Here is an 8881-nt window from a genome sequence, read left to right as displayed (position 1 = left end):
TGATTCTCTCCACATTCATTTCAACATTGACAATGTTTCTACAGCAAGGCTGCAGTCCTTTAACTTAGATTTCTGCCGAACAATAATCCTACAGAAATGCCTTGGGCCTATTATTGTCCTCACTGGCATCAGCAATTTACTAATTTTCAATCCACTTCATTGCTAATTCATACATTGCAATCAAATATAAATTATACATCCTGGATAGCAACAATATATCCTTTGTGTATCAGTAGAAATTCATTTCCTTTCTAAATCTTTAAAGGAAATGTCTCCAGAACAATAAAATGAGAGGAGGTTTAGTCTGAAGTGCTGGGCTGTCTCTTTGTTCCCAGGCTCAGCAAACTCTGCATTCACTGTTTGATACATTGAAGTCTTGCTGTAAAAACTTGCCTCCATCAGCTTCGGAATTTGGCTTTAAAATGTTAAGGGAGAATATTGTGCTGAGCTCCAGGGATGAGTGTGATTCAGGGCAATGCAGACCAGCCTGAAGTCAAGACATTTCCTAGCTTGTGCATTTGACTGATATTAGTCAGGGTGGCTTGGCTCTGTAATTGGCTTCAGTGGGTTGGGAGCAGAGAAAACTTCTCAAGTGCCTGACTATTATCTAGTGACCATCAATGACCATTGGGCACAGGGACAGAGCTCAGCAGTGAAAGCATCAACCTATAGTTTAATATGCTACCAGTCTTCATTGTTTGTGCACACACGTAAAGAAAGACCCATTTAACCATAGAACCATAGAAAAATACAGCACAATACAGACCCTTCGGCCCACCATGTTGTGCCGACCTTTAAACCTCGGATGCTTTCACTGCTGAGCTCTGTCCCTGTGCCCGATGGTCATTGATGGTCACTAGATAATAGTCAGGCACTTGAGAAGTTTTCTCTGCTCCCAACCCACTGAAGCCAATTACAGAGCCAAGCCACCCTGACTAATATCAGTCAAATGCACAAGCTAGGAAATGTCTTGGCTTCAGGCTGGTCTGCATTGCCCTGAATCACACTCATCCCTGGAGCTCAGCACAATATTCCCCCTTAACATTTTAAAGCCAAATTCCGAAGCTGATGGAGGCAAGTTTTTACAGCAAGACTTCAATGTATCAAACAGTGAATGCAGAGTTTGCTGAGCCTGGGAACAAAGAGACAGCCCAGCACTTCAGACTAAACCTCCTCTCATTTTATTGTTCTGGAGACTAAGACTATCTAACTCCTTCCTCCCACATATCCCCCTATTTTAAATTCCTCCATATGCTTATCTAACAATCTCTTGAACTCAACCAACGTACCTGCCTCCATCACCACTCAAGGCAGCGCATTCCATGCCCCATCCACTCTCTGGGTAAAAAACCTTCCTCTGATATCTTCCTTGAACTTCCCACCCATTACTTTAAAGCCATGCCCTTTTGTATTGAGCATTGGTGCCCTGGGAAAGAGGCACTGGCTGTCTATCTATTCCTCTTAATATTTTGTACACCTCAATCATGTCTCCTCTCATCCTCCTTCTCTCCAAAGAGTAAAACCCTAGCTCCCTTAGTCTCTCCTCACAATGCATACTCTCTAAACCAGGCAGCATCCTGGTAAATCTCCTCTGCACCCTTTCCAACGCTTCCACATCCTTCCTATAATGAGGCGACCAGAACTGGACACAGTACTCTAAGTGTGGTCTAACCAGTGTTTTGTAGAGCTGCATCATTACCTTGCAGCTCTTAAACTCGATGCCGCGACTTATGAAAGCTAACATCCGATAAACTTTCTTAACTACCCTATCCACCTGTGAGGCAACTTTCAGGGATCTGTGGATTTGGACCCCCAGATCTCTCTGCTCCTCCACACTACCCAGAATCCTGCCATTAACTTTGTACTCTGCCTTGGAGTTTGTCCTCCCAAAGTGTAACACCTCACTATTCTCCGGATTGAACTCCATCTACCACTTCTCAGCCCAGCTCTGCATCCTATCAATGTCGCTCTGCAATCTTCGACAGTCCTCCACGCTATCCACAACACCACCGACCTTTGTGTCGTCTGCAAACTTGTCAACCTACCCTTCTACCCCCTCATCCAAGTAATTAATAAAAATCACGAAAATTAGAGGTCCCAGAACCTATCCTTGTGGGACACCGCTAGTCACAGCCCTCCAATCTGAATGCACTCCCTCCACCACAACCCTCTGCTTTCTACATGCAAGCCAATTTTGAATCCACACAGCCAAGCCTCCCTGGATCCTATGCCCTCTGAACTTTTGAAGAAGCCTACCATGTGGAACCTTGTCAAATGCCTTACTAAAATCCAGGTAGACCACATCTACTGCACTACCCTCATCAATCTGCCTGGTCACCTCCTCAAAGAATCCTATCAGGCTTGTGAGACATGATCTTCCCTTCACAAAGCCATGCTGGCTGTCCCTAATCAGACCATGATTCTCTAAATGCTCATAGATCCTATCTTTAAGAATCCTTTCCAACAGCTTGCCTACCACAGACATAAGGCTCACTGGTCTGTAATTCCCCGGACTATCGCTACTACCTTTTTTGAATGAGGGGACAACATTTGCCACCCTCCAATCCTCTGGTACCATTCCCGTGGACAACAAGGACTCAAAGATCCTAGCCAACAGTTCAGCAATCCCCTCCCTCCCCTCGCGGAGCAGCCTGGGGAATATTCTGTCAGGCTCCGGGGACTTATCTGTCCTAATATTTTCTGACAGCTCCAACACATCCTCTCTCTTGATATCTATAAGGTCTAGAATATTAACCTTATCAACACTGCCCTCAGCATCATCAAGACCCCTCTCCTTGGTGAATACTGAAGAGAAGTATTCATTGAGGACCTCACCCACTTCCACGGCTTCCAGGTACATCTTCCCACCTTTGTCTGCTTGTACTCTCGTCATCCGTCTGCTCTTCAAATAAGTGAAAAAAGCCTTGGGATTTTACTTAACCCTACTCGCCAAGGCCTTTTCATGTCCCATTCTTGCTCTCCTCAGCTCCTTCTTAAGTTCCTTCCTTGCTACTCTATATTCCTCATGAGCCCTATCTGATCCTTGCTGCCTACACCTTATGTATGCTGCCTTCTTCTTCCTAACTAGTTGCTCCACCTCTCTTGTCACCCATGGTTCCTTCACCCTGCCATTCTTTCTCTGCCTCACTGGGACAAATTTATCCCTATCATCCTGCAAGAGATCCCTGAACGACAACCACATCCCCATAGTACATTTCCCTTCAAAAATGTCATCCCAATTTACTCTCGCAAGTTCTAGCCTTATAGCCCCATAATTTGCCCTTCCCCAATTAAATATCTTCCTGTCCTCTCTGCTCCTATCCTTTTCCATGACAATGCTAAGGGTTAGGGAGCGGTGGTCACTGTCCCCCAAATGCTAACGCACTGAGAGATCTGTCACCTGACCCGGTGCATTACCTAATCCGAGATCTAATATGGTATTCCCTCTAGTCGGCCTGTCAACATACTGTGACAGGAATCTGTCCTGGACACACTTAACAAACTCTGCCCTGTCTAAACCTTTGGTACTAAGCAGGTGCCAATCAATATTTGGGAAGTTGAAGTCTCCCATGACAACAACCCTGTTATTCTTGCCCCTTTCCAAAATCTGCCTCCCAATCTGCTCCTCAGTATCCTTGCGCTACCGGGGGACCTATAGCATACTCCCAGTAGAGTGACTGCTCCTTTCTTGTTCCTATCTTCCACCCATACTGACTCTAGAGAGGATCCTCCCACATTATTCACCCTTTCTGCAGCTGTAATAGTGTCCCTGACCAGTAATGCCACCCCTCCTCCTCTTATTCCCCCCCCCATCCATTTTAAAACACTGAAATCCAGGAATATTCAATATCCATTCCTGCCCTGGTGACAGCCAAGTCTCTGCAAGAGCCATAATATCATAGTCCCATGTACTTATCCAAGCTCTCAGTTCATCACCCTTATTCCTGATACTTCCTACATTTAAGTAAATGCACTTTAGTCCATCCACCTTTCTACTTTTATACCCTATACTCTGCTTCTCCTTCCTCAAAGCCTCTCTACATGTTAGATCTGACTTTACCCCATGCACTTCTTCCATTGACCTACCCCTCTGGTTCCCATCCCCCTCGCAAACTAGTTTAAACCCTCCCAAACCACACTAGCAAACCTGCCTGCCAGGATATTGCTCCCCCTCAGGTTCAGGTGTAACCCATCCACTCTGTACAGGTCCCACCTTCCCCAGAAGAGATCCCAATGATCCAAAAATCTAAAACCTTGCCCCCTGCACCAACTCCTCAGCCACACATTCATCTGCCATCTCCTCCTATTCTTACATTCACTATCACGTGGCACTGGCAGCAATCCTGAGATTGCTACCCTTGAGGTCCTGTTCTTCAGCCTTCTGCCTAGCTCCCTAAACTCACTTTTCAGGACCTCATCCCTCTTCCTATCTATGTCGTTGGTACCAACATGTACCATTACTACTGGCTGTTTTCCCTCCCACTCAAGAATGCTGTGGACCCGATCAGAGACATTCCGGACCCTGGCAGCTGGGAGGCAACATACCATCCCGGATTCTCGCTCACATCCTCGGAACCTCCTGTCTGTTTCCCTGACTATCGAGTCCCCTGTCACTATTGCCCTCCTCTTCTCCTCCTTTCCCTTCTGAGCAGCCAGCCCAGTCCCAGTGCCAGAGACCTGGCTTCTGCCGCTTGATCCCTGTAGGTCATCCCCCTCAACAGCATCCAAAGCGGAATACCTGTTACTGAGGGGAACAGCCTCTGGGGTCCTCTGCACTGTCTGTCTGTTCCCTTTCTCTTTCTCTCCCCTGACAGTCACCCATCTATCTGCCTCCTATTTAGTGAGAAGGTGAGTGTGTATCGGGACACATGACCACACAGTCAGAGTGAGCATCAGTGCAGTTGTACCCCAGTGGGTGTCAGTGTCCAACAAATCGTACTCTTATGAGAATAACAGTCCTGGCATTCACACACAAGTGAGAGACTGCATCTATGGGATTTAACCAGTGAGATTCAAGTGTGTTGGGAAATGCAGTGACAGTATCACTCCATAATTAAATAGGGAGGGTGGATTAATATTATATAAAGCTAGAGACATTCCCAGGAGATGAATGCATGATTTCTGTTAATCCCATGTGTCAACATTAGCTCAGTAGCACCACACACATCTCTGACCTCATGCCCTGAGGTTATGAAAGACACTAGATAATTGGAAATGTTCACAAACCCAGCTGAATTGCTAAAAGTTATGAAACATTGCAGAAATGGTATGGAAGTATCTCCATTTAGTATCTCTAATCCAGATGGTTGTGTGTTCAAGACAAACAGCAGATATTGAGCACATCAGTACTTGTCTGCAGTACTGATGGAGTACTGTCCAGGGATTGTTGCCTTGCCGTGGTGGAGGGATGTGAGTGTTCCATTGACCTGAAGAGTGTTGCTGTCTGGTGCTGGCCTTCCTGGTATAGCTGCCTATGGTGGGGTTTCACTGACTAAGTTGGATGTGAGCCAGGATCTTACCCACAATGGATAGGAAGGAAATCTCCCTGTAGTTCCCACAGTCATATTTTTACCCTTTCTTATCAGTTGTCATAATGGTCATGCTCTTGAGATTATTGGGAATCTCCTCTTCTTCCCAGAAGCAGGTGAACTGGTGAAGGAGTTGTGACAGAAGTTGGAAGTCACCAGCTTGATAGAGTTCTTTCGCCCTCTGGTGGTAACTTGATAACTCTCTGTCACCTTGAACATTGTGCTTTTCTCTCAGTTTTCCCACTTCCTCTCAAGTACTGTGTCTTTCATATTTCATATTTTATAAAAGGAAGGCATTCGGTCCATCACATCTTTCCCAGCTACCAGGGCAGTCCCATTTCCCCACTATTTTTTCCTTGTAACTTATTCTCCTCACATTCCTATCAATTCCCCCCAGATTCTACCACTCACCCACACACTAGGGGTAATTTACAATGTTCAATTGTTGTGACCTTGCACCTTATTGCACTGCACTTTCTCTGTAGCTGTGACACTTTACTCTGCACTGTTATTGTTTTTACCTGTACTATATCAATGCACTCTGTACTAACTCAATGTAACTGCACTGTATAATGAATTGACCTGTACGATTGGTTTGTAAGACAAGCTTTTCACTGTACCTCGGTACAAGTGACAGTAATTAACCAATACCAATACCAATTTGCGTATGTTTACAATGTGAGTACCCAGAGAAACTCACGTTGTCAGAGGGAGAATGTGCAAACTCCACAGTGAGCCACCCTCCTGCACCGCTACAGTCCTCTTGGTGATGGACTGGGTGCTGCTGGATAGGGAGTTCCAGGATTTAGAGATGGTAATATATTTCTCAGTCAGGCTGATGTGTGACTTGGAGGAGAACCTGCAGGTGTTGGTGTTCCCAAGTCCCTGCCCTTGTCCTTGGTGGTAGAGGTTGAGGGTTTAGGAAGGGCTGTCGAGGTGGCACAGTGAGTAACTGCAGTGCCTTTTGTTGATGGTACACACTGGAGCCACTCTGCACTGATGGTAGAGGGAATAAATGTTCGGGGCAATTGATGAGGTGACAGTCAAGCAAGCTCTATTGTTCTTGATGGTATCCAGCTTTTTGAGAGGTTTTGGAGCTGCACTCATCCAGGCAAGTTCATTGTGCTCCTGACTTATGCCTTGCAGATGATGGAAATGCCTTGGGGTGCCAGGATGTGAGTCACTGAATGATATCTTATCTTTGGCCCACTCTTGTAGCCACAGTTAAGATTCCGATCAATGGTGATTCCAAGGATTTGATGATGGTGGATTTGGCGATGATAATGACAATGATTGCAAGGGTATGTGGATAGACTCTCACTTGAAAAACACTATGATGCTGGAGGAACGTAGCAGGCCAGGAAGCATCCATGGAGAAAAGCAGGCGGTCAACGTTTTGGATCAGGACCCTACCCGAAACGTTGACCACCTGCTTTTCTCCATGGACGCTGCCTGGCCTGCTGAGTTCCTCCAGCATCATAATGTTTTTCATCTAGATTCCAGCATCTGCAGTCTTTTGTTTCTCTAGACTGTCACTTGTTGAATATGGTCACCGTCGAGCACTTTTGTGACACAAATGTTACTTGCCACTTATCAGCCTGAATGTTTTCTAGGCCTTGCTGCATGCAGGCAGGGTCTGCTTCATTGGCTGAGGAGCTGTGTCAATTGAATTGAAGATTTTGCGATCATCAGTGAACAGCTGAACTTCTGAGGAAGAATATTGAGGGAGCAGCTAAATACAATGAAGCTCCAATAATCTGGCATGAACAGGACTTTGATGGTGCTGGACTGACAGATTTTCTGGAAGTATTGGATGCTTTTTCCATCAATACCCAACACACTGTTAAATCATTTTTTTAAGATGTTACACAGTATTCAAATAAATATTTCAGTGAATCAGGCAAGTTTAAAGGGAGGGTAGGAACTGGGGTCCTGATGGGTGGAAAGGGAGAATGGGAACCGGGGTTCCAGTGAGTGGGAAGGGAGCATGGATACGTCACCTAGTGAGCCAGATGCCAAACCATTCTGATTTCTGATTAGTCAGATAGTGGATTATCATTGCTTTACTGTATTGTTGAACTTGTATTGGTGAGGACACTGCCCTGAGGAACTCCTGCAGTGTAATCCTGGAGCTGGACGATTGATTTCCAACAACCACAATCACCTTCCTTTGTACGAGGCATGACTCCAATCACTGGAATGTTTTCTCTTTGATGTCCATTGACGTGCCAAGTGTGATGGACTCAGTATAGATCTGGCAGCTCAAAACTGGGCATCCATGATGTGCAGTAGATCATCATCATCAGCAGATCTGTAACCTCATGGCCTTGCATATTCCTCATTCTACTATTGATATCAAGCTAGGGGATCACCTCCGGTTCAGAAGCAGAAGAGTGCAGAAGGCCTTGCCAGAAGCATCACCAGACATACCCAAAAATGATGAGGTGGCAGCCTATTGAAGCTGCTCAACAGTAAAAACAGCATGAAATAGTAACTTCACAACCAAGGGATCAGATCGAATTTTGCAGTCTTACCATTTCAAGCTGTGAATGGTTGTGGACAATTAAACAGCTAGCGGGAGGAGAGGGCTTCAAGAATATCCCCACATGGTGGCGCCCAGCATATGAGTGAGGCTGAAGCTTTTGCAACCACGTTCAGCTAGAAGTGCCAAACAGATGATCCACCTTGGTTTCCTATTGAGATCCCCACCATCACTGAATCAATTCAATTCATTGTATTGCATTATCAAGAGATGGCTGAAAGTATTGGATGCAGCTATGGCAATGAGAACAGACAACTTCCATCTGTACTACTGAAGACCTGTGCTCCACAACCAGCAGCACCTCCAGTAGCCTCAAAGATGCTCCATGTAGTTATTACGCTGGCATCCACCTGACAACATGGAAAACTGTCCAGGCTTATCTGACTCACAACAATCAGAACAAATCCAATCTGACTAATTATCCTGCAATCAGTCTACCCTCAATCATCAGCAAAGTGACAGAAGCTGTCATCACCAGCGCTATCATGTGGCACTTATTCACCAAAAACATACTCACCAACACTCGGTCTGGGTTTTAACAGTCAACTCCGGACCTCATCACAGTCTTGTCCAAACATGGACCAAAGAGCTGAATTTCAGAAGTTAACTGAGGCTGACTGCCCTTGACTTCAGGTTGGTTAATTTAAAAAATGTGCTTTATTCATAATATACAGTAAATACATTCAGTTCACTTCTTTCTCTACATTCATTAAACCATCAATTCAATACATTTTCTGACAATGCGTCAGCACCACTCATGTTTCCTCCTTAAACAATGCAGCAGTGAAGTGTTTAAGAGGCTCTCAGACAG

This window comes from Pristis pectinata, chromosome 24 (genome assembly GCF_009764475.1).
Source record: "Pristis pectinata isolate sPriPec2 chromosome 24, sPriPec2.1.pri, whole genome shotgun sequence".
Classification (NCBI taxonomy): Eukaryota; Metazoa; Chordata; class Chondrichthyes; order Rhinopristiformes; family Pristidae; genus Pristis; species Pristis pectinata.
This window is presented reverse-complemented; position numbering follows the sequence as displayed.